The following is a 25691-nucleotide window of genomic DNA, read 5'->3' as shown; positions in this document are numbered from 1 at the left end:
CACATTGCAGCATATTACAGAATTTCCTTCCATGTTAAGGCCAAATAATATTTCATTGTACATACAGTTGACCCTTGAACAACATGGATATTGTAGGCATTAACCTACCACACAGTTGAAATCTGCATACAACTTTTGACTCCTCCAAAATTTTACTAGTAACCTACTGGTGATCTAAAGACATATTGATAACACAAAGAGAAGATTAACACATATTTTATATGTTGCATGTATCATATACTGTAGTCTTACAATAAAGGAAGCTAAAAAATGTTAAGAAAATCATAAAAACATATTCATAGTACCATATTTACTGGAAAAATTCATGTATAAGGGGACCCATGTAGTTAACACCTATGCTGTTGAAAAGTCAACATTATATACCACATTTTACTTATCCATTCATCCCCTGACAGACACTAGGGTTGCTTCCACATTTTAGCTATTATGAATAATGCTGTTATGAGCATGGGTTTACAAATATGTCTTTGAGATCCTACCTTCAATTCTTTCGGGTATATACCCAAAGGCAGAACTTCTGGATCCATAGCTGGATCACATGTTTTTCATACATTCTGCCAATCTGTTTTTTGGAGAGCTTAATCCATTTACATTTAAGGTAATTACTGATAAGGAGGCACTTACTTTTGTCATTGTGCTATTTGTTTTTCATATGCTTTATAGCTTTTTTATTCTTCAATTCTCATATTACAGTCTTATTTTGTGTTGGCTTATTTTTGTTCTGTAGTGAAATGTTTAAATTCCTTCATCATTATCTTTTGTGTATATTCTATAGCTGTTTTCTTCATGGCTACCATGGGGATTACATTTTAACATCCTGAAGTTGTAACACTGTAATTTGAATTTATACTTAACTGCAATAACTTAAGAAAACTCTGCTCCTTTTCAGCTGTGTCCCCAAGCTTTTCAGTTTTTGATGCACAAAATTACATCTTTATATGCTATGTACCTTTGAAAATATAAACTAGTAATTTTTTTAAATTACTCATCTCCTTGGGGCAGCTGGGTGGCTCAGTCAATCATCTGACTCCTGATTTCAGCTCTGGTAATGATCTCACAATTCCTAAGTTGAAGCCCTGCATTGGGTTCTGAGCTGACAGTGTGGAGCCTGCTTGGGATATATTCTCTCTCTCTCTCTCTCTCTCTCTCTCTCTCTCTCTCTCTCTCTTTCTCTCTCCCTCCCTCCCTCTCTGTTCCTCTCTCTCTGCCCCTGCCCTGTCCTGCTCTCTTTCTCTCTCTCAAAAAATAAATAAACTAATAAAAAAATTTTAACTCATCTCCTAAATTACACAGAAAACAAGATGTGGAGTTACAAACCTGTTAGAGTAATATGAGCTTTTACATTAATAACTGTTTTCTGAAAGTGTATTAGCCTCTTAAATCATACAGAAAACAAAAGTACAGCCACAAACTACTGTTACAATAATACTAGATTTAAAAGTCCCCTTTTATTTACCTATATTGAAATCTTTATTTCTCTGTAGGGTTTCAAGTTACTGTCTAGGGTCCTCTTATTTCACCTTGAGGACTTCCTTAAGCATTTCTTGTAGGGCAGGTCTGGTGGCCATTAACTCGCAGCTTTTGTTTAATTGGGAATGTCTTCATTTCTCCTTCATTTTTGAAGGCCAGTTCTACCACACAGAGGATTCTTTTTTTTTTTTTTTCTTTTATCTCTTTGAATACATTGGACCACTGTCTTCTGGCTCCAAAGTTTCTGATGAGAAATCTGCTGAAAATCATACTGAAAACCCCTTGTATGTGATGATTCACTTCTCTCTTGCTGCTTTCCAAGTGCTCTTTTTATCTTTTGAAATTATAATATGGCTAGGTATGGATCTCTTTGAATTCATCCTACTTGGAGTTTGTTGAGATTCTTGCATGCTTATGTTCATGTCTTCCATCATTTGAGAAGTTTTAAGCCATTGTTTCTTTAAATATTCGAATCCTTTCTCTTCTCCTTTTGGGACTCCTCTGATGCATATATGTTCATTCATTTGTTGATATCTCTTAGGTTATGCTCACTTCAATCTTTTTTCTTTCTGTTCCTCAGCCTTGACAATTTCCACTGTCCTATTCTCAAGTACACGGATTCTTCTGCCTTATTGTACTTATTATACTACAAAAGTTATTGTACTTTTCAGCTCCAGAATTTCTTTGGTTTCTTATTATATATTCTATTTACTGATTGATATTTCCATTTTATTCATACTTTTCTGGACTTTTTCCACATCTCCCTTTAGTTCTTTCAGCATCTGTAAGACTACTGGTTTAATGTCTTTGTCTAATATAGCTGCCATTAAATTTTTTTCAGGTACAGTTTCTGTTGATTTATTTTTTTCCTTTGGCACACACTTTGCTTATTTCTTTGTGTGCCTTGTGATTTTCTTTGCTGAATACTGGACATCTGAATCTAATGCAGTAACTCTGGAAATTAAATTATTCCACTTCCCTAGGGTTTGTTTTTGTTTTTTTTTTTATTTTTTAATTTTTTCTATTTTAAAAATATTTTTTTATTGACTGATCGTTGTAGGCTGTGTATGAGCACGAGGTGTAAACTTAAGGTCTTTTCAGGTCTTTTCTGAATGCATGGTCATTTTCTAATTTTTCCTGTATATTCAATTGTTTTTGATGTCCTGGTCTTTAAAGTCTGGCTCCCAATAGTGAAAAATGCAAAGAATGAAAGCGGGGAGAATGGTGCTAGCTGGTTAGGTCCCCTAGAAGACATTTCAGCTAGAGGAGGAGGGCCTTAGGACAATGGGGGTAAGGAAGAAAAAACAACAATAGCTACCTGCTTCTTTGTCAGCACCTCAGTGATCAGAAGCAGCAATCAGTGATCAGAACACAGATCCCAAGAATTTGGAGGACGGGGCCCGTTTTGCCAATCCTGTCTCCCAAAAGCTGTGTGCAAGCTGCTCCAGGAACACATGCACATCTGCTTGCCACATGGCTGGTAGTGGAGGATGGGTAGCTGTTAGTCTGCTAAGAGCTGAAATTGACTGTAATTAACCATAATTTACCAGGTCTTCCCCTGGAAACTGCAAGCCTTCAACAGATTCCAGAGTTCCAAAAAAGTTACACTGACAGATTCTGCGAGTTCAACTGTTTTGGTGGGGATTCCTGGTGCTTCCTACTAGGCCATCTTACCAGAATCCTCTGGATTCTGCCTTGTATTCTTAGTTTCATCATATCATATCTGGATAAGTGGAAAAGACTCTTAATCTTCCTGTTTTTAACCTTACCATCCTCTTATCACTTCAGGCTCCCTCCAACTTCTATTAACTGCCATAGCGAATTACCTCAATATTCTGAAAACATCAGTGAGACTAAAAACCTCTCCACAGGTTGGCATTACCTACATCAATTCCAAACTAACCTCAAGCATTGTTAATACAAGGCTTTCTACGATATTCTTTTCTAGTTCTAGAGTCTCATCTTATGTCACTCCCATGAGCAGTATATACTTAGTAATAATGAATCTCTTATAGTTCTCTGATCTCATGATGCTTCATGCTTTCAGCACTCCCGGTCATGTTGATGCTTCTGCCTAAAAAGGATTCTTTTCCAGTTTTCTTTTTCTTCCCATGAAGCTACCTCTTGTTAGTCTTTTAGGATTCTCCTTTCTCAGAAAATATTATTTGACCCAGGCTACTTCCTGGTTGTCTCAACAAGGCCTACTGATAGAATGCATACCTCTATCACTGAATGCTAATCATTACACAGAAATAATGTATACTTCTCTTTCAAATAAAGAGCAAACCAAACGCATTCAAAGTCAATAAATTTGTACCATTCATCTTTGCATCCCTACACCTAGAAAAATGCTTGGCACAAAATAAAAGGTTAAACTGAATTCCTATTCCACATCCCAGAGTAAACTTGAGACAAAATAAAATTCACAATATAAGTGTTAGAAGTTCTATATTTTGGGGGCGCCTGAGTGGCTTAGTCAGTTGAGCGTCCAACTCTTGATTTTGGCTCAGATCATGATCTCACGGTTTGTGGGATTAAGCGCCACACTGGGCTCTATGCTGGCGGTGTGGAGCCTGCTTGGAATTCTCTCTCTGCCCTTCCCCACATACACGTGCTCTCTCTCTCTCTCAAAATAAATAAACATTTAAAAAGTTATATATTTAGAGGCGCCTGGGTGGCTCAGTTGGTTAAGCATCTGATTTCGGTTCAGGTCATGATCTCACCATTCCCAAGTTTGAGCCCTGTGTCAGACTCTGTGCTGACAGCTCAGAGCCTGGAGCCTATTTCAGATTCTATGTCTCCCCCTCTTTCTCTGTCCCTCCCTGACTCCTGCTCTCTCTCAAAAATAAATAAACATTTTAAAAAAGTTATATATTTTTATAACCAGTTCTATTTATATATTATAGAACCCTGAAGATATAGGAAAATAAAACTGTTAATATGAAGGACCCAAGAAGCTATATCGTGTACACCCAAGTATTAGTTTCCTAAAGCTACCATAACAAATTACCACAAACTTGGTGGCTTAAAACAACAAATTTATTTTCTCATAGTTTTAAAAGGCAAGAAGTCCAAAAGCTGGTAGGGCCATACTCCCTCAGAAGGCTCTAGGGGAGAATTTTTCCTCATCTCTTTCAGCTTCTGGTGGCTGCTGGTATTCCTTGGCTCATGGCCACATCACTCTGGTCTCTCTGCCTGTGCCTTCACACCACTTTCTCCTGTGTCTGTCTTCTCTTCTGAGTCTTATAAGGGCTTGTTATTGGATTTGGGATCAACCCAGATAATCCAGAATGATCTCATCTTGAGATCTTTAAGTTAATTCCATCTGCAAAGACTACTTTTCCAATTACTTGGAAATTATTTGGACCTGATGGTCATTTACAGGTTCTAGGGATTTGGACATGGACATATGCTTTTAGGGAGTACCATTCAGCACATTACAGCATGTTCTCTAGCCCCCCAAAATTCATATCCTTCTCATATGCAAAATACATTCACTCTACCCCAACATCCCCCAAAGTCTTAACCTATTACAGTATCAATTCTACCTTTAAAATCTCATGTAAATACCATCAGCTCAGGTCTCAAATCTCATCATCAAAATCAGATCAAGAATACTCTGGGTATGATCCATCTTAGGGAAAATTCCTTTCTATCTGTAGACATGTGAAACTAAAAACCAAATTATCAGTTTTTTCTAAACTACAATGCCAGGACAGGTATAGACAGGATAGACATTTCCATTCCAAAAGAGAAAAACTGGAAGTAATAAAGAGGTGATCAGTCTCAAGCAAGTTTGAAACCCAGCAGAACAAATTCCATTGTTTCAAGACCTGTGAATAAGCCTGTGAGGCTCAAAGCTCTGACCTCTGAGCATGAGCTGGCTCTACTCACCCTTGCCTCTGGGCCCCCCTACCTGAAGCAGCTCCACTGACATAATATCTTAAACTTAAAATTTTGATTTTAAGGTAGAACTAATCAATACCATTAGAAGTCAGGAGAGCAATTACTCTTGCAGGTCTAGGCAGAGGACAGTGCCTGGAAGGGAGAATGAGGGTTAGTTTCTGGGGTGTTGGTAGTTAATGGTCTGCTTTTTAGATGTGCATGTTGGTTACACGAATATGTTCCTTGGTGAAAATTCACTGACAAGTACACTTATGATGTGACTTTTCTATGTGCTAAATTATATTTTAATAAAAAGATTTTTTCAAAAGGTTGTATCACAAGAAGCTTTAAGCAAGAGAGGAAATAATCTTTGATGGAGAGTCATTTCTTTCAATTATAACTCATGTTTTCTCTTTTCTGTAATTATAATATTATGGTAATATAAAGATGCTAAGTTATGATTACTCTCACCAACTGACATAAAAGTGAGAAACCCATCTTAGTCTCAGATTAAAAGATGTAATTTAGCTTTCTCTCCTATTATATATTAAGAGAAAAAAGTTATTTCACTGCACAGCCATAGGAATAGCTGCCAGGGTGGTAGCTAGTAATATCGTTACTATTCAAGATGATAATCTGGGATTAGGAAATACTGCTATGACCATTGTTTCAATGTCCAAATACAGTCAATGATGACAATCAGCTGAAGTGCAACCAGCAATGAAAACTGGTTTCCTGTACCGTATAATTCTGCTTGGTTATTTTTTCTAAATAATAAGGCAGATAGAGAGGCAAGTGTGGGAAAACCATTACAAAAGATAACTTGATTTTAAGAAGCACCTATTGGGGCGCCTGGGTGGCGCAGTCGGTTAAAGCGTCCGACTTCAGCCAGGTCACGATCTCGCGGTCCGTGAGTTCGAGCCCCGCGTCGGGCTCTGGGCTGATGGCTCAGAGCCTGGAGCCTGTTTCCGATTCTGTGTCTCCCTCTCTCTCTCTGCCCCTCCCCTGTTCATGCTCTGTCTCTCTCTGTCCCAAAAATAAATAAACGTGGAAAAAAAAAAAAAGCAGCACCTATTTAGCAATGACTGATATTAACAAATGTTGAACACAGAGTAGTATAACTGTGTGCTTTCACTGGTTTCAGGCCAGTGACTGAGAGCCAATGAAGAGTCAACTAGGCTTCTAAATATGTTCATTGTGAGTCTTAATAGACAATTTGGTATTGGTTTCAGGTATGCAATTTGGGTAAACTTGTTAAGAGAATATCTATATAATTAAACATAGTACTATCAATACAATCTCTCTTGTATTTCTGATGAATCAGCTAGTTAAAAGCTAGGGAGGTCTAGAAGGTACATGATCAAAATTGTTTTCAGAGATCCCATAATTTTAGATTTGGCCATTAGTAGGTTGTAATTTTATACAAGTCCAGGAAAACCATCATATCCAATTCAAAATGCCCTATTCAGAAACATGACTGGTAATACCATAAACTTTAAGCATTGAAAACCAACTATCACACATACTTTTTTTGTACTAAAGCTCACCAATTTACTTAAACTCTTAATTTTGGGGTTTCAATAACAACTTTTCAGTCTCTCATCTCTATGAGTTCTTCCTGAGAATGCAAATTTATTGTTAAATCTAAAAAATTTTGGTGAACAAAAGCTATTTTAATAAATTCTGTGTCATATTTTGAGGCCAGATTTCCATGTATAAGTATATATGGTAGTAATAGTATTTTAATACCAGAATTATTTGTGATGGTAATTTAGGGTTACTTTTCAAACTGGGCTATCTGATTTCAAATACTCTCTGAATCAGAACTCTCTGACCTCTAGCTTTCATTAACCTAGTCAATAATTTCTAAGATTATTGCTGAAATGAGAAGACATCTTTTGATATAAGATGGGGAAGAGATCTTGACCTGTCAAGATTCTGAATAATTTTTCAAAATTGAGAGAAGTCCTTTATGGTAATTTATATATTTTTACTGTAATTTAAAATAAGAGATGATTACTCCAAACAAACAGAAGTCGAGGACCAGAGGGCTCCACAGGTGAATTCTACCAGACATTTAAAGAAGAGTTGATGCCTATTCTTCTCAAACTATTCCAAAAAATAGAAGAGGAAGGAAAGCTTTCAAATTTATTCTATGAGGCTAGCATTACCCTGATCCCCAAACCAGATAAAGACACTACAAAAAAAAAAATAATAAGAGTACAGGCCAGTATCTCTGACGAACACAGATGCAAAAATCCTCAACAAAATATTAGCAAACCGAATCCAACAACACTAAAACAATCATTTACCACAGTCAAGTGGGATTTATTCCTGGGATGCAAGGGTGGTCCAATATTTGCAAATCAATCAACATGATACATGACATCAATAAGTGAAAGGATAAAAATCATATGATCATCTCAACAGATGCATAAAAAGCATCTGACAAAGTACAACATCCATTCATGTTAAAAACCCTCAATAAGGTAGCTTTAGAGGGAACATACCTCAACATAATAAAGGTCATATAGGAGAAACCCACAGCTAGCATCATACTCAATGGTAAAAAAACTGAGAGCTTTTCTCTATGGTCAGGAACAAGACAGAGATGTCCACTCCCACTACTTTTATTCAACATAGTACTGGAAATCCTAGCCACAGCAATCAGAAAACAAGAAGAAATAAAAAGCATTGAAATTGGTTAAGGAAGAAGTAAAACCTTCATTATTTGCAGATGACATGATACTATACATAGAAAACCTTAACGATTCCACCAAAACACTACTAGAACTGATAAATAAATTCAGTAAAGTCACAAGATACAAAATCAATCTACAGAAATCTGTTGCATTTCTATACACTAATAATGAAGTGACAGAAAAATAAATTGAGAAAACAATCCAGGGAACTTGGGTGGCTCAGTCAGCTAAGTGTCTGACTTTAGCATAGGTCATGATCTCACAATCTCACATTTCATGGGTTTGAGCCCCATGTTGGGCTCTCAGCTGTCAGTGTGGAGCCCACTTGGGATACTCTGTCTCTCTCTCTCCCTTTGCCCCTTCACTGCTCCTGTGTGCACCCTCTCTCTCTCAAAACTAAATAAACATTAAAAAAAGAAAACAATCATATTTTAATTGCACCAAAAATAATAAAATACCTAGGAATAAACTTAACCAAGAAGGTGAAAGATATGTACTCTGAGGGGTGCCTGGGGGGCTCAGTCAGTTGGGCAGACAACTCTTGATCTCCACTCAGGTCATGATCTCATGGTTTGTGGGTTCAAGCCCTGCATCAGGCTCTGTGATGCCAGGGTGGAGCCTGCTTGGGATTCTCTCTCTCTCCTTCTGTCTCTGCCCCTCCCCTGGCTCGCATGTGAGCATGAGCACGCGCTCTCTCTCTCAAAATTAATAAACTTAAAAAACGAAAGACAAGTACTCTGAAAACTATAAAATACTGATGAAAGAAATTGAAAATGACACAAACAAATTGAAAAATATTCCATGATCATGGATTGGAAGAATAAACATTGTTAAAATGTTTGTATTACCCAAAGCAATCTATAGACTGAATGCAACCCCCATCAAAATACCAACAGCATTTTTCACAGAACTAGAACAATCCTAAAATTTGTATCGAATCACATGAGACCATGAATAGCCAAAGAAATCTTGAAAAAGAACAAAACTGGAGGTATCACATCCCAGATATCAAGTTATACTATAAAGCTATAGTAAACAAAATAGTGTAATACTGGCACAAAAACAGACACATAGATCAATGAAACAGAATAGAAAGCCCAGACATAAACCCATGATTATATGGTCAATTAATCTTTGACAAAGGAGGAAAGAATATGCAATGGGAAAAAGACAGTCTCTTCAACAAATGGTGCTGGGAAAACTGGAGAGCTACATGTAAAAGAATGAAACTGGACCACTTTCTTACACCATACACAAAAACAAATTCAAAATGGATTAAAGACCTCAATGTGAGACCTAAAACCATAAAAATCCTTAAAAAGAATATAGGCAATAACTTCTTTGACATTGGCCAGAGCAACTTCTTTCTACATATGTGTCCTGAGACACGGGAAACAAAAGCAAAAATAAACTATTGGGACTACAGCAAAATAAAAAGCTTCTGTACAGCAAAGGAAATAATCAACAAAACTAAAAGGCAACCAATGGGATGGGAGAGATATTTGCAAATGACATATCAGATAAAGGGTTAGGATCCAAAAAACGAATAATCCAATTAAAAAATGGGCAGATGACATGAACAGACATTTTTCCAAGAAGACATACATACAGATGGCCAATAGACACATGAAAAGCTGTTCATCATTGCTCATCATGAGGGAAAAGCAAATCAAAACCACAATGAGGTATCACCTCATACTTGTCAGAATGGCTAAAACTAACAACACAAGAAACAAAAGGTGTTGGTGAGGATGTAGAGAAAAAGAAACATTTGTGCACCGTTGGTAGGAATGCAACTGGTACAGCCACTGTGGAAAATAGTCTGGAGGTTCCTCAAGAATTAAAAACAGAATTACCATATGATCCAGTAATCGCACTTTTGGGTATTTACCCAAAGAATACAAAAACACTAATTCAAAGAGATACATGCACTCCTAGGTTTACTACAGCATTATTTACAACAGCCAAATTATGGAAGTAATCCAAGTGTCTATCCAATAGATGAAATAATAAAGAAGACATGGTATGTATATATACCATGGAATATAACTCAGCCATAATAAAGAATGAAATCTTGCCATTTGCAACAACATGGATGGATCTAGAGGGTACAATGAATATAAGTGAAATAAATCAATCAGAGAAAGACAAATGCCATATGATTTCACTCATATATGGAATTTAAGAAACAAATGAAAAACAAACAAACAAGAGACAAGCAAAAACCAGACTCTTAAACACAGAGAACAAACAGGTTGTTGCACGAGGGATGGGGGGGGGGAGGACGGGGGATGGGTGACACAGATGAAGGGGTTAAGAGTACACGTATCATGATGAGCACTGACAAATGTATAGAACTATTGAATCACTACACTGTACACCTGAGACTAATAAAACACTATATGTTAATTATACTGGAATATAAACAAATAAGTAAAAGATTATTAAAGTAATATTTATCACAAGAGAATTATAGGGTCATTAATAATGGCTGATGGCTACTGAAATCTCTAACCAAAAGCACACAGTGATGGCAACATATTTTGGTGGAGTGATTAGTAGTGTCAGCACTGGAGTAATAGCATCTGTTATGATTCCTAGCTCAGTCACTTACTAGCTATGTAAACTGGGGGAAATTACTTAACATCTTTCTCTCAGGATCTCCTTAGTAAAATGAGGATTTCTACTTAACAGCGTTGTTGTAAAGATTAGTTAATTCATGTGAAGCACTCAAAACAAAGCTTAGCTCGATAAATGTTAGATATTATTATCTGTGAAGTGACTAATGGCATGAGTACTGTTTTTTTTTTTTAGTTTTTTAAAACATTTATTCATTTTTGAGAGAGAGAGAGAGTCCGAGCACGAGTGGGGGAGGGACAGAGAGACAGGGAGACACAGAATCTGAAGCAGGCTCCAGGCTCTGAGCTGTCAGCACAGAGCCCGACCCAGGGCTTGAACTCATAAACCGTGAGATCACAACCTGAGCCGAAGTCAGTGCTTACCCGACTAAGCCACCCAAGTGCCCCTTAGTACTGTTTTCTAGAGAACCATGTAGCAGTACAGATGATTTAATTGGTTGTGTTAACTACCCATGTAAAGGGCACTCTGTGATAGCAAATGTTGTAGTTTACCTAATACCATTCTTCCTGTTCTTGAATATAAGTATCATTCAATTCCACATTCACTTAAAAATTTTTTTTAAGTTTTTATTTATTTTTGACAGAGAGAGAGCAAGCATGATCTGGGGAGGGGCAGAAAGAGAGGGAGACACAGAATCTGAAGCAGGCTCCAAGCTGTCAGCACAGAGCCCGACATGGGGCTCGAACCCACGAACCACGAGATCATGACCCGGGCCAAAGTCAGACGCTTAACCGACTGAGCCACCCAGGTGCCCCTCCATATTCACTTTTAATAAGTATTCTCATTAGTTAAAAAGAGACCAAAAGAGGCAGTAGGAATATTCTCTGTGGAAAATACTGGTCTGACTGATTCCTACCAAGAAAAGTTTAGTAGAGGAAAGGGGAAACATTCTCAAACCAATCTTTCTAAATTCTACTTATGCTTAATGAGATCCTCAGACCAAGGTCAATGAGCACAAGAAACAGTTATAAATCATGCCACCTGACAGACATAGACCAAGAAGCAGGAATAGGAGAGGTACAAGCATGGGGACAGGAAACCTAGGCTGATTTATTTGCATTGAGACAATTCAAGAGGGATCAGGAAACTCAGAAGATTTATAAATTCCCTGTTGCATCATAAAAGGCAGCAGTCTGACAATAGGAAGGGCAAGTTAGATTTGATGCTAGAAAAAAAGGGAAGAAAGAGTCTTATCAAATTTTTGTGAAGAATTTTCCTACATCTGGAATTGATGACAAAAAAGATGGAACAGATGGATGAAAGGAGACTGGGAGGAATCCAGATTTCCCCATATCTCCAAACCTCTGGACTTCACTTAGCTCCAAACAAGCAAAACTCATCAAAAGATGATCTATTTCTTTGTAGAATACAAAAAAAAGCTTTAAAGGGATACTAAGTAACCAGGATTTTTAAAAAAAATTCAAAATGCAATACTTACTACTTTCATAAAGTAAGCAAATCTCTATAGACAGATTTAAGCAGTCTGTTTTCTTATGCTTTATAATTGCATCTTTTAAAAATATTCCTAATGTCAGCAATTAGCAGATAATATCATTCTAAGTAATTAATTTGTTAAAACATGGAAAATAAAGAACTTTTAGACTTCAAAACTTCAAAATTAATTTTATCTATCCATACAGTATTATAAATGAGGAAGATAAAACATAGAGAGGTAAGTTAGGCAGCTTATGGCCTGGCTTATATAAAAAACAAAAAAAATTAATTAAATGCCAACATTCAGGTATTGAGAGATTTATAGGTGAAGAGGGTCAAAAAAACAAATTTCTCGGGGCACCTGGGTGGCTCAGTCAGCTAAGTATCTGACTTCAGCTCAGGTCATCATCTCACGGTCCTTGGGTTTGAGCCCCATGTCGGGCTCTGTGCTGACAGCTCGGAGTCTGGAGCCTGCTTCAGGCTCTGTGTCTCCCTCTCTCTCTGCCCCTCCCCCACTCATGCTCTGTCTCCCTCTGTCTCAAAAAAAAAAAAAAAAACATTAAAAAAAATTAAAAGAAACCACAAACTTCCAGTTACAGTATAAATAAATCCTGGGGATGTAATGTACAGCATGGTGACCACAGTTAACAATACTATGCTGTGTATTTGGAAGTTGCTGATAGCAGGTCACAAGAAAAAAAATGTGTAACTAATTGTGTGATGGATGTTAAGTAAACTTATCATGGTAATCATTTCACAGTACATACATATATCAAATTGTGCTCACACCTAAAACTAATATGTCAATTATATCTCAAGAAAAGAGATTTATATAAATTTGTGGACTCTGAAGAAAAGAATGGACGCCTGTGTAACACAAAGCTCACATCATGTATGGCCACAAGTTGGAATTAAAACGTGGTGGCTTTTACTACTAGGAATTTATCCAAAGGATACAGGAGTGCTGGTTCATAAGGGCACATGTACCCCAATGTTTATAGCAGCGCTTTCAACAATAGCCAAATCATGGAAAGAGCCCAAATGTCCATCAACTGATGAATGGATAAAGAAGATGTGGTTTATATACACAATGGAATACTACTTGGCAATGAGAAAGAATGAAATCCTGTCATTTGCAACAACGAGGATGGAACTGGAGGGTATTATGCTAAGTGAAATAAGTCAGTCAGAGAAAGACAGATATCATATGTTTTCACTCATCTGTGGAAATTGAGAAACTTAACAGAAGACCATGGGGGAAGGAAAGGGGGAAAAATAGTATCTAACAGAGCTGGACGCAAACCATAAGAAACTCTTAAATACATAGAACAAACTGAAGGTTGATGGCAGGGGGTGGGGGAGAGGGGAAAATGGGTGATGGGCATCGAGGAGGGCATTTGTTGGGCTAAGCACTGGGGGTTGTATGTAAGTGAAGAATCATGAGAATCTACTCCCAAAGCCAAGAGCACAGTGTATATACACTGCATGTTAGCTAACTTGACAATAAATTATATTTAAAAAAAGAAAACATGGCTGCTTTTACAGAAAAAGCATTTGGCCCCTAGTTAATCACAGAGTCTCTCTCTCTCTTATTGTCTTACACACTTTATTCACTTCTTTAACTTAACGATATTTGCCTGGCCCATTTAGCCACAGGGTTAGGTGCTCTAAGGTATTTGACTAATACTTTGTAAACTGTAAACTGTGCATATTAGATGGTATTACTATGGTTTAAGATTATATGCTTTGCTATCAATAGAGTTGGAGCTAGAGCTCAGGTCTCTTGACACTCAGTTTGGTGTTATTTCTACTGTACCACATGGCTTCATACAACAAGAAAACCAGACAGCAACAGTTACAGAATGGGAATTCCTATATTTGAAGAAACAGCCACACCAATGAGAATAATTTGTCTTAGAATACATAACGTTAAAAACAACTGTAGTACAAGTGAATAATTTCTTTTTCTTTTTTCCTCCCCTCCCATGTTTCAACTCATATCCAAAGGAGGATGAATGTGTGAGTGAAAAAAGGCACAGAATGAATTTGCTAATGGTTAAAAAAAAAAAAAAAAGAAAAAAAGATTTCATGGCTAGGAAATTCCAAACTACAAAGATGAGTCTTGAAGTGAAGATTAAAGTAGAGATTAAGACGAGGAAATAGAAGGCAATTCCAGAGGTGAGGACAGTGAATGGAAAATGCTTTGCATCCAGTTCCTTTCAAATAAATCTGGATATAATCAGTAGGAAAAATCTAGCTGATCTTAATGTTTGTAGTGGTGTAGAGAAAGAAGTATGTATACTGAATACCTAATACAAAACAACAACAACAACTAACCCTAGAATTGAAGGGAGGTAGGATAACTAAAAAGAGATTAACATTTTTATCTGACCAAATCAGAAAGGGCCACTGAATCATTAAATACTGACTGAACTGCAATCTTCTATTCTGGCAATGTCTGAATACTGTGTATTTTAACTAGACAGAAGGTTTTCACTTTCTCTGATCATAAAATAACAGTCTATCAGGAGATAATGTCATACAGGACAGCTGAGACGTGGACATGTGTATACGGCCAATACAGGAGAAAGCAGGCACAGTCAAATGCAACATCAAGGGGTTCTCCAGCAGTGCCTAACGTATATGTCTTCTCAGGAATGCCTGCCCAGTCAAGCAAAAGATACCTGGCACTATATATGTGTGGTGGACAAGTGGATACGTGAATGCTCTCTTGGGCTGGTCTCATCATCAAGAATTTAAACTGCTTAGTGAGACAGACAGATGCCTACTAAATTCTGCTTTTCACCAACAGCTACAGAGTAGCACTTGAGTTACTTCAACACTTGCTATTTATTTTCCCCTTTGTTCATTAACAGCTCAGGAGCTCTTTGTAGCTTTACCTTATTAATGTTCTCTTTCTAAAGAATGCAACACAATTTTATTGTTCTCTCTCCAATTTTAGATGCCACTTTTAAGCTAGTTTTAATACTGTGATGAATGGGTTTTTCCAGCTATTCCAGAATTAGTGACCAGGGACCAAAGCTGGGGACAAAGAAGAGCTAACCAAGCCATATTATATAGAGCTACTAAGAGGTGGCAGAAAAGGCATGACTGTCCACTAGTTCAACACGTCAGCACATACCTTTTCAGCCTGAGACAGCTGGGAGTGTGGTGCCAGGACTGGCAGAGTAGTCTTGATGGCACAGGGATCTATGTAAGTGTACACTAGGTTCCCTGTGTCCAAGCTAAGCGAGGGGGCTCGAAGAGAAGTCAATCCTAAATCCTAGTATATTCAATCCTAAACTCTGGGTAAGAGTAAAAGAAAAGGAAATCGGCATCTCGTTCCTGTCTTTGGTACCTCCTTAGGCATCAATCAGCCTTGTTGATTTGCCTTGTGCTTATCCGAGAAGGAAAAAAGAAACTGGCGATAGATGAAGAATGGACAGAGAAGTACTGAGGCAGCCTATAGATTCTCACTCTCACTATCTGGCATGGCAAGGATATAGAACTTTCCTGTGAGTCAAGTAACATTACAGAAAGCAGCCAGGTTTGTGTCTTTCAGTTACTGCTTTCCTCAAGGAATTGGGGGCCAATGTTGGTCAGAGGCAGCATCAGCACTGAGGACCCCAACACCAAAGGAAGCGGAAAAAAAAGAGAATGGAACTTGTTCCTTTCTCAATGTAGGCCCCGCTTATGAGTCGAGGTAGGGAAGATGAAATCAGTTCTGCCTTATTGTCTTACCTGTTTTCTGAGGTCATAAATTAAAAGTCTTTTCTAGGGGCGCCTGGGTGGCGCAGTCGGTTAAGCGTCCGACTTCAGCCAGGTCACGATCTCGCGGTCCGTGAGTTCGAGCCCCGCGTCAGGCTCTGGGCTGATGGCTCGGAGCCTGGAGCCTGTTTCCGATTCTGTGTCTCCCTCTCTCTCTGCCCCTCCCCCGTTCATGCTCTGTCTCTCTCTATCCCAAAAATAAATAAACGTTGAAAAAAAAATTTTTTTAAAGTCTTTTCTAGAGTTTAATATAAATATGGAATATTCTTCTGTCTGGATTCTTTTGTTCAGTTGTGTTTTTGAGAATCACCCGCATTGCTGTGTTTGTAGTTCATTCCTATTTATTGTTGAGCTGTATTTCATTGCATGAGCATACCACAAATTGTTTATTCATTCACTTGTGGTAGCCAACCTTCAAGACAATCTGCAAAGATCCCTGTTTACAGTTATTCACACCACTGTGTTGTTCCCTCTCACATCATAGACACTTGGTTTATGTAATTAATAGAATAAGGTTGAAGTAATGGTTTGTCACTTCTGAGATTAGACTACAAAAGCCATTGTGGCTTCCGTCTTTGTTGCTCTTTTCCTCTCTCCTGGATCACATGCTCGGGGGAAGCCAGCTACCATGTACTGAGTAACCTTCTAGAAAAGCCTTAAATGGTGTAGAGCCAAGAGTCATATGGGTGAATCTGGAAGTGAATCTTGTAGTCCCAGTCAAGCATTCAGGTAGACCCGGCCAATAGCCTGACTGCAAATTCATCAGGGATCCTGAGTCAGAACAACCAGCTAAGCTGCTCCAAGATTCCTGACACTAAGATACAATGTGAGATAATAGATGTGTGTGTGTGTGTGTGTGTGTGTGTGTGTGTGTGTGTGTAAGATTTTATTTTTATTTTAAGTAATCTCTACAGCCAACATGGGGCTTAAATGTACAACCAGAGATCAAGAGTCACATGCTCCACTGACTGAGCCAGCCAGGAACCCCTAAGTGTTTGGTGTTTTAAGACACTAAATTCAAGGTATTTTTTATGCAGTAACAGATAATAGATTTTGGTAACTGCCACAACAAAAACTTAAAATGTGGGAATGGCTTTGGAATTGGGCAGTGGGGTGGAAGCTGGAAGAGCTGGAAAGATTTTGAGGAAAGTGTTAGTGAAAATGTAATGTGCCTTGAATAGACTGTTAGTAGAGATACAGGTTTTGATGAGACTATCAATGGGGTCTTCAAAAGAAGTGAGCCACATGTTATGGGGATCCTTGTTAAGTAGGAGCAGAAAGTTCAGCAACAACATTACCAGCTGTAATGTGAAAAGTAAAAAACTGCACTTAACGAACTGAGTGATTTAGTTAAGGAGACTTCCAACTAGAGGCCTGAAGGTGTATCCTTGTTCGTTCTTGCTTCTTATGTAAGAGGAAAGAAAATCAATCATGTTTCCACCCCAAAGACAGCTTGGTCCTTTTTTGTGTTTATTGGGAACTTAACAAATAATAAACTTACTGGCAACACACTTCCATGACAAATTTCATTCCTATGGAAAAATCTTTAACATGAGCAAGGACCCTACTGAAATGTCTATTTTCTTGGCTAGTTAAAAGGATTTTTCATAATTTTTTTTCTTTTAGTAAAAGAAAATGATAAATCCAAAGTCATGGCTTTCACCAAACTGAGTTCATATTAATAGATGATTAGTATGTCCTCACATTATTTTAGCTCTGTTCAGAAACAACTATGCATACTACAGAGAACCAACAATAAGTCTGAAAAGTAAGAATCCAATTATTTATTATCATGCTCTAACTCAGCAGTTCTAAATGTCACTTCAGTAAGTGGGTTGGGGCCTGGGGCTAAGAATATGAAAACCAAATCTGAGTTGATGTGTTTTTTTTTTTTAACATACCTGACCCATAGTTTCATTTTTCAGAACAAACTTGAGCCAGTTCTTCCCAAAACTTAGTAAATAAGAAAAAATCACATTTTTACATACAAATCAATAGATTTACATTCTTTACTCAAAACTATGAGATAGGTAGAGGAAGACACTTCAAACAAAATAAAATTATTTATGCTTGGCTTACATAGAATCAATATTGAAATAGCATTTTCTTTCATTGAAACTGTGATAAAAACAAAACAAAACAAAACATGTGCCTCAAAGTTGGAGTTGGAACAAATGATATTTTTTTGCACCCTAACCCTCAGTACCAAATAAAAGGAATTTACTGAACTTTCAAAAATTTATTCTCCTTTGGACCATGGATAAACATGAGAAATTTAATCCAAAAGATAGTTTATTTGGAAAGTTCCAAATGCCTGGAGTGGTTATGAGAAGTACCTTTTCAACTATAACTTCACAGTTAGCATATCATGCTACTATAATGGTAGCCTTCAATGCTATGAGGAGGAAGAGATGACATATCTCTCTTTGTCATCTGGGCCAATGGTCAGCCTTATAACATGAGAAAATGGGTCTACAGTCAAAATAAGAACGGTGTTAACCTATACACACATTCAGTTTACTATTAACAAAAGTAATAAAATAACCCAAATAAAGGAAGCAAAAGAGAACAAGTCTATATTATAGAATAAGTTGTTTCTGAGTGAGCTATGTGGATAGAACATTGAATACTGTCATTATCAGTAACCAGCATTCTAACAAGGATAAGGAAGTCTAAAGAATGTATAGATACGGGTTTACAAATGCATGAAGGTATAATGCTAGATGCAGTAAGTGCCAATTCAAAGCACAGGCCAGTTTCCTGGGCCTAATTAGTGGCTGTCAAAGTCCTTAGCACTATCCAATAAAGCAATAAATAAAAGTATCACGCAAGGTATCACATATGTCACATGTAGCTCCTTGCAAGAGACTAAAAATCTTATCTAGAGAGTGAGCAGAACTGAATAAAAGACAATTACTTAAAGTATAATTCACTTCAGATAGTTTTCATACTGTGCTTCTTGAAAATACTTGGAGCAACACTGATGAAACTCATTTCCATCAATAACTTAGAGATTAGGGAAATAAAGTGGTCTTGTGAGGGTTAAACAAATAAAATACACACAACACAATAGAAAAGTAAGAAAGTATATGGAAACACTTGACTGAAGAGTATAGGATTACCTCCAGTATCAATAGGGATCACCTGGGTGTAACTGCAAGGCAGCAGAACTGGGACAACTGGGAAAGGATTGTGTGAACAGAAAGGGATATTCAGACTGAACAGTGAGAAGAGATCAGGAGCAGGCTCTGGTCAGCTGAGCACTGTGTAGATGAACCTTGGCATTAGTATCTGTCTGACAGCTAGCTTCCCTGAGTGATACATCTATCTGTAGGTATATATACACATCACACAGCTCTGTACTTATGTATTACTGTTCTCCAGAAGATCTTGGTTCTAACTCATCTTCAAACTTCCTGAACAGAAACAGGAGAGAGATAATAATCATTTTACTTGGGGGAAATGAAGAACAGATACACAGCAACTTATCCAAGGTTTTTCTGTATCCACTAAAATATGTATATGTATTATTTATGATTCTTCACACCTACTCAGCTAGTGAACTTAGCTATCCTTAATCTATTTATAATTCTTCTATTTGAGCATTTTGGAAACTGACAATTTGTTGAGAATATATAAAATAAGGACAAATTAAAATTAGTTTAGAGTTCTTAAAATGAGACAGATTGAACAATCTGAAATTGTGGGACAAATCACTGATATATGTTTTTGCTCAATTTTCTTGTGTAGTGTGAAAGAACAGCAACTTCTTTGCCACATTAGGTGACGTGAAAATTCTTATGTGACAAAATACCTAGAAATGCCGAAGTAGTTGAACATACAATAAAGAGAAGTCTCCAAGAGCCATGTTTGCTTGCACCCTTCTATCACCAGCACCTAGAAGAGGGCTTGGTACATAGTAAACACTAAATAATAATTGGCAAATGTTGCTAAAATTAATTTAGGTGAGTGTCTAGAAGGATCTGTTAACTGTAAAGGGTGTGGGTCAAGGAAGAAGAGATTCCTGGACAGCAGGGAAAATGTTAAGGTTGTCTTGAATTATAGCCACAGAGTTCCAATTAGGAACACTGATATGACGGTGTATGCTATCTGTGCTAAAGTACAGATCTACTCTTCTTATAAGCCTTTGATACCTATAGGTGATTTATGCTGTTAGCTGGTCAGTGGCCTTGATTTTACCTTCTGTGAAATGGAACTACACTATTTTTTTTAATGTTTATTTTTGAGAGAGAGAAAGAGAGAGAGAGAGAGAGAGAGAGAGCACGCGCATACAAGCAGGGGAGGGGCAGAGAGAGAGGGAGATATAGAATCCCAAGCAGGCTCCAGGCTCCGAGCTGTCAGCACAGAGCCTGCCATGACGCTCAAACCTACAAGCTGCGAGATCATGATCTGAGCCAAAGTTGGATGCTGAGCCAGCCAGGCGCCTCTGGAACTACATTATTGTTATTTTTTGTTGTTGTTGTTACTGTTTTTGTTTTCCTGGGGTAGGTTTATTTTATTTTATATGAAATTTATTGTCATATTGGTTTCCTTACAACATCCAGTGCTCATCCTAACAGGTGCCCTCCTCAAGGCCCATCACCTACTTTCCCGTCCCTCCCACCCCCCATCAACCCTCAGTTTATTCTAAGTTGGAACTACATTATTAATAACCTCTTTTCCTCACAGGAGATGTTGTTAGAAAATGATGACAATATTTTGCGAAATTTTTCTTCCAAAGGGGAGCAAGATGAATGTTCCGCGTCACATATAGCCAAATGCGAGGGTATAATAAAAGATGTGAGGCCATTCTGACTTTATAAAGATCTTTTAAAAACTCAACTGATTTTTGATGTCAGTACACCACACAGGACATTTCCTGATAGTTGTCTTAATACATCATCAATGAGAATAGTTCAGGTCTTGCAGGAGAATGAGAATATAGAAGGTATAAAGAATCACAGGTTTAATGCTGACAATGATTTTCATAATAAATTATGAATATGAGAAATTAATATTTGAGAAGAAAAGGTTAAACCTTAAAACATTTTATGTGATATAACTCAAAAGCAATGATTGATTAAAAAAAAGGAACCAATCAAAATTCTGTGCTTCTCATTATGAGTGAATTGACTTGACTACTTATCTTACTTAGACCTAATTTAGCATTATCCTATTATAGAAAGTAGAGCATTTGCCTACAGAACTCAAGAGTTGAAAAGTTCACAGTGGATAACATCATCAAGTTTCCAGGGTAATCTGTGATTATGAAAAATTAATATTTTAGAGGTAGCTACTACAGATTATTTTTCTCATTTTTGTTTTCTTCAAAAAGAAACTCAACCCGAAAAGCAACTAAATTAATTCTGTCTAAATCTCAAGTGGGTGGTCAGCTAAATATTCTTTAAGAACAATAGTTTTAAACCCATAGGACCCTGAAATGACTACTATGACTGTCTGCTCTTAGAAGGAACCTGTAATTGTTCTTTATTTCATGCATGTCATGTTCACACATGATAAGGTCAGGGATAGCAGAGCTTATGTGGGCAATTTTCTTAACCCCACATAAAGACCAAACAAACTGGCCACAGAGGCTACCTGCTGGACAGATGCAGGGTTAGAATATCTCTTCACTACCCGTACACTGGTCAGGGATCCAGGGGACCAAACACTCTTTTATAATCACTCTGAAGTTGGAAAGTCTCCATATATTCAGGGTGGTCAAAGTCTCTGAGAGGCTGGCTCCCAGCTGGTGCTTTTAGGAGCCATTTGCAGATGGTTCAAAGAAGGCAGGACGTGAAAGTGAAGGTGCACTGTTAGGACAACAGCATGTTTAGTCCTGATAGAGTACTGCCATCTCCAAAGACAGAAAAGAAGCTAAATTATACCTCACCGTACTTTTGCAGCTTCAAGTTCATATCATTTCTCTTAGTAATTTGGAGAACAGAGTCAAATCACACCATTTCTTTTTTGTTTCAGCTTCTTCAGAGGAAGAGAGGGGAAGTATTGAAATATAAAAAATACCCTTTCCCATCTCTCAGGGGAACAACTTAAAAACTGTCATAAAAACTTAAAACAACATTGTTTGTATTATTTGAATTGCAATACAACTTTCCTAATTACCAACTGTCTGGAATTTCCATGTAAGATGGAAAGAGTAAGAAGAGAATGAACTCTGGTCCTTCCACTTAGTCCTTGTGGAAATTTAGCCAAGAAATTTAATCTTTTGGGGTCTGAGGTGCTTCATCTACATAATGGAGATAATACCATACAGAACTGTGGTGAGGATTAGGTATGATGTGTATAAAGCAACTATGCCCAGCATATTATAGTCACTTGATAAGTGGTAGCTATTTTTGTAGTTATCCTATTTTCACATATTTCTGAGAACTTGCATGAGTCAGGGCTAGAAGAGGCATGTATGCAAGCAGAAAGTCACAGAACTCGAGAGTGAGAATACATGTTTGAGTGTGGTAACGTTCCTAGCCCTGACAACTTCAGGCAGGTGGGTGTTTAAACAATGATCTTCTATGATGAAACTATAAGACTTAAAAAAGATATATCAGAATTACTTTTGAAAAATGCTGTATTATAGTTCTATCACTGAAGAAACAGGTAAAAAGAAAAAGGAAGGATAAAAAATACCACTTATTCTCTTAAGTGCTCTGAGAAATACGTTCTTCCTCACAGGAGTAGAACACAATGTGCTGGCTATATAATTCTAAATACAATAGTCATACTGAAAAGTAAACAGCTATCAGAGATGACTGAGAAGGAGAGCCATAGTTACTGAAGCTCTCCCCTCCCTCAACGTAGCATGTATCACCTAGAGATAGCACAGTTCTCACTGTGAAACAGGGATCTCTGAAAGTGGAAATCTAAGTGCTACGGGTTTGCTGTGTTCTTTAATTTCACACCAACCCTGTGAGGCAGGTAACATTATCCAAATTCTATAGATGAATCTCAGAGAAATAATTTGTCTCTTTGGTAAAAGAGACAGCTAGAGAGAGGTACAATCTAGGTCTGATTAGCTTTCTGCCAGGTTGTTAACTAGGAAGACATTCATTTTCCATTTATACAATATTTGACACACAGTAGATACTCAAAAAATGTGAAATGAATGGGCAAATAAATCACGTAATGCAGGGATGATTTGCTGAGACTGTCAGCAGGAAATGATGGTAAGACTACTTTCTACAGAATGGTTTTGCCAAATGTTTAGAACAACTAGTATTTTAAGCACTACCCTGTGAGCTTCTTCTTTAAGGCAAGTACTGTGTCTTTATATCCCTCATGCCTAGACAATGCTGGAATAAAAGAATATACTGTTGACATTTCAACCTAATGCAGAGGATTCCAAAATTATAGTTGTAAATGAGACTGTCTAGATTCAAACCACATCAGTTTAAGTTTGTAGCATTTACTCATAAAGTTATAGTTGACCATTAAAAAAACAGAAACAAAAGAAAGCAAAACAAAACAAACCCAACCATGTAGCTTGTCTCAAAAAGCCCAATCTGCCCATGGCACATCTGCACAGAGCACACACAGGGGCAGAGCCAGACTTCACACTAACAGCAAATACAATATGGAGGCTATAAAATTCTTGAGGTGAAAAGAAGAAAATAATGCTGAGAGAAAGGCCATCTTGTGACAGCTGCTGTGGCTCAACAGATTGTGTTAATGCTTTCCAGGGTTCCATGTGAGTTTACATTAAATCCAGCGTGGGTGCTTGACAATCACAGCAGGGGCTTCTTCATGACTTATAATCCGAACACACTGGTTGGCACCCACCACAGCACATCTGGAGTTTGTTAGACAACCTTTAGGTTTTATTTTTTTCATTGGCTCTGGCCCCTTCCTCTGATGCAGCCTCTCCAAGTGCTGCTTTGCCATGAATGAGTCACGGAAATAAGTTACCCTGGGGTGGGTATGTAAATTGGGACCATCTTAGAGGGTGACCCCCAAATCTGTAAATCCCTTGTTGCTTCATCTCTTTCTGACAATAGGAACTGCCCATGAATGCCAAGAGCCCATCAGGCAGTGGCAGCTCCATTTACTGGAAAGCCCGGTCAACGTTGCCTGTTTCCTTGTTAGGAAATGGCCTTTAGATTGAGGCACATTCCAGCAAGTCAAGGACTAGAAGCTTTAAATTAAAACAATATTGATGCCATATCCGCTTTCCAAAAGGCCTCTCCCTTGTCTAAAAGTTAGTACACACACTTAGAAAAATTAAAGAATCAAATATCTTTGGCAAGACCGGTTCATTCTTGCTCATAGCATCCTAGATACTCTTTGAGACAGCAGGAATATGAAACTTTACATGGAAAGAAGACAGGAAAACACTGTTAGGAAGGACTCCCAAGAACTACATTTATCTTTTTCCTTACATAGATCACATCACTATAGAATACTCAGGGCATATAGTTAGATGTAAAGGCATTAAGCCATTATTTTTAAAGATTATAAGTTCATATCTTCAACTTTCACCTACTGAAAACATATAGCCTTGAGAACCAAGTAATCAAAAGCTACTATGAATGAGATGCAGTACTCTAGTCTGCTAGACATTTTATAGAGATAGTGTGAGCAGGGAAGGAGCAGAGAGGGGGAGACAAGAATCTGAAGCAGGCTCCAGGCTCTAAGCTGTCAGCACAGAGCCTGATGTGGGGCTTGGGCTCATGAACCACGAGATCATGACCTGAGCCAAAGTCAGATGCTCAATCGACTGAGCCACCCTGGCACCCCCAGATGTCCTTAAAATTAAGCACATTCTTCCTGCTTTACTTAACCGGTATCCAAATACTGGTTGATGTCCTCTTCTTATGACAAATTATTTTAGGAGACTGGAAAAGTTTCTTTTGCTTATAAATGAGCAGTGGGTTGGGTTTTCTTGCTGGTCATCTATCTATCCTGTAGAAAGGGACATCCTCAGAGAAAGACAGATACCATATGTTTTCACTCACAGGTAGATCTTGAGAAACTTAACAGAAGACCACGGGGGAGGGGAAGGGGGGAAAAAAGAGAGGGAGGGATGCAAACCATAAGAGACTCTTGGGTACTGAGAATAAACTGAGGGGTGATGGGGGGTGGGTGGGGGAGAGGGGAAAGTGGGTGATGGGCATTGAGGAGGGATGTAAATGTAGCATGTATGAACACTGGTTGGGATGAACACTGGGTGTTGTATGGAAACCAACGTGTCAATAAATTATATTTAAAAAAGAAAAAAGAAAAGAAAGGAAAAGAAAAGAAAAGGGACATCTTTTGGTATTTTCTCAGCAAAGTTGGCCACAGAAACATAAAATCTAGTTCTACACAGTTTTAATAATGGCCCACAAAAAATTATTTTTATTGTATAAATACTGACTCTTGTTAATTTGAACATTAAATATTATGTAAAAATACTATCAATTAATGATCCCCTAGAGTAGAAAAGAAGAAATTCCTTCACTTGAAAAACTCTTTCCCAGTCTTATTACTTCAGACAGAAGAGCAAATGAAGGCAGACACAATGCACAGAAAATGTATCTGAGAATAAAGGAGATGATACTAGAAGACATGACTTGTGGACACAGCAAACAGTACAAGAATGGCCAGTGAAGAGCATTAAAGATAAAGAAGGGGACTTAGATTCAGCTTTCTGTTTATTTTCAAAGATTTTCCCCCCAGTTTAAAAATTGTGGTAAAATATATATAACAAAAAATTTATCATTTTAACCATTTTTAAGTATATAGTTCTGTCCACTAAGTACATTTACAACATTGTCCAAC

At 37.6% G+C, this 25691-nt stretch overlaps 1 protein-coding gene across 13 annotated transcripts in view; it reads right to left on the bottom strand.

The window, feature by feature from the left end:
- ERC1 (ELKS/RAB6-interacting/CAST family member 1) overlaps positions 1-25691 on the bottom strand; it is a 520536-nt gene that overhangs the window by 97806 nt on the left and 397039 nt on the right. The gene's annotated exons all lie outside the window — the stretch shown is intronic.

The sequence above is a fragment of the Herpailurus yagouaroundi genome, unplaced genomic scaffold, assembly GCF_014898765.1.
Source record: "Herpailurus yagouaroundi ecotype Mexico unplaced genomic scaffold, PumYag 355, whole genome shotgun sequence".
In the NCBI taxonomy this organism is placed as follows: domain Eukaryota; kingdom Metazoa; phylum Chordata; class Mammalia; order Carnivora; family Felidae; genus Herpailurus; species Herpailurus yagouaroundi.
Note: the sequence above shows the minus strand (reverse complement) of the source record. Positions and strands in the feature narration are given on the sequence as shown.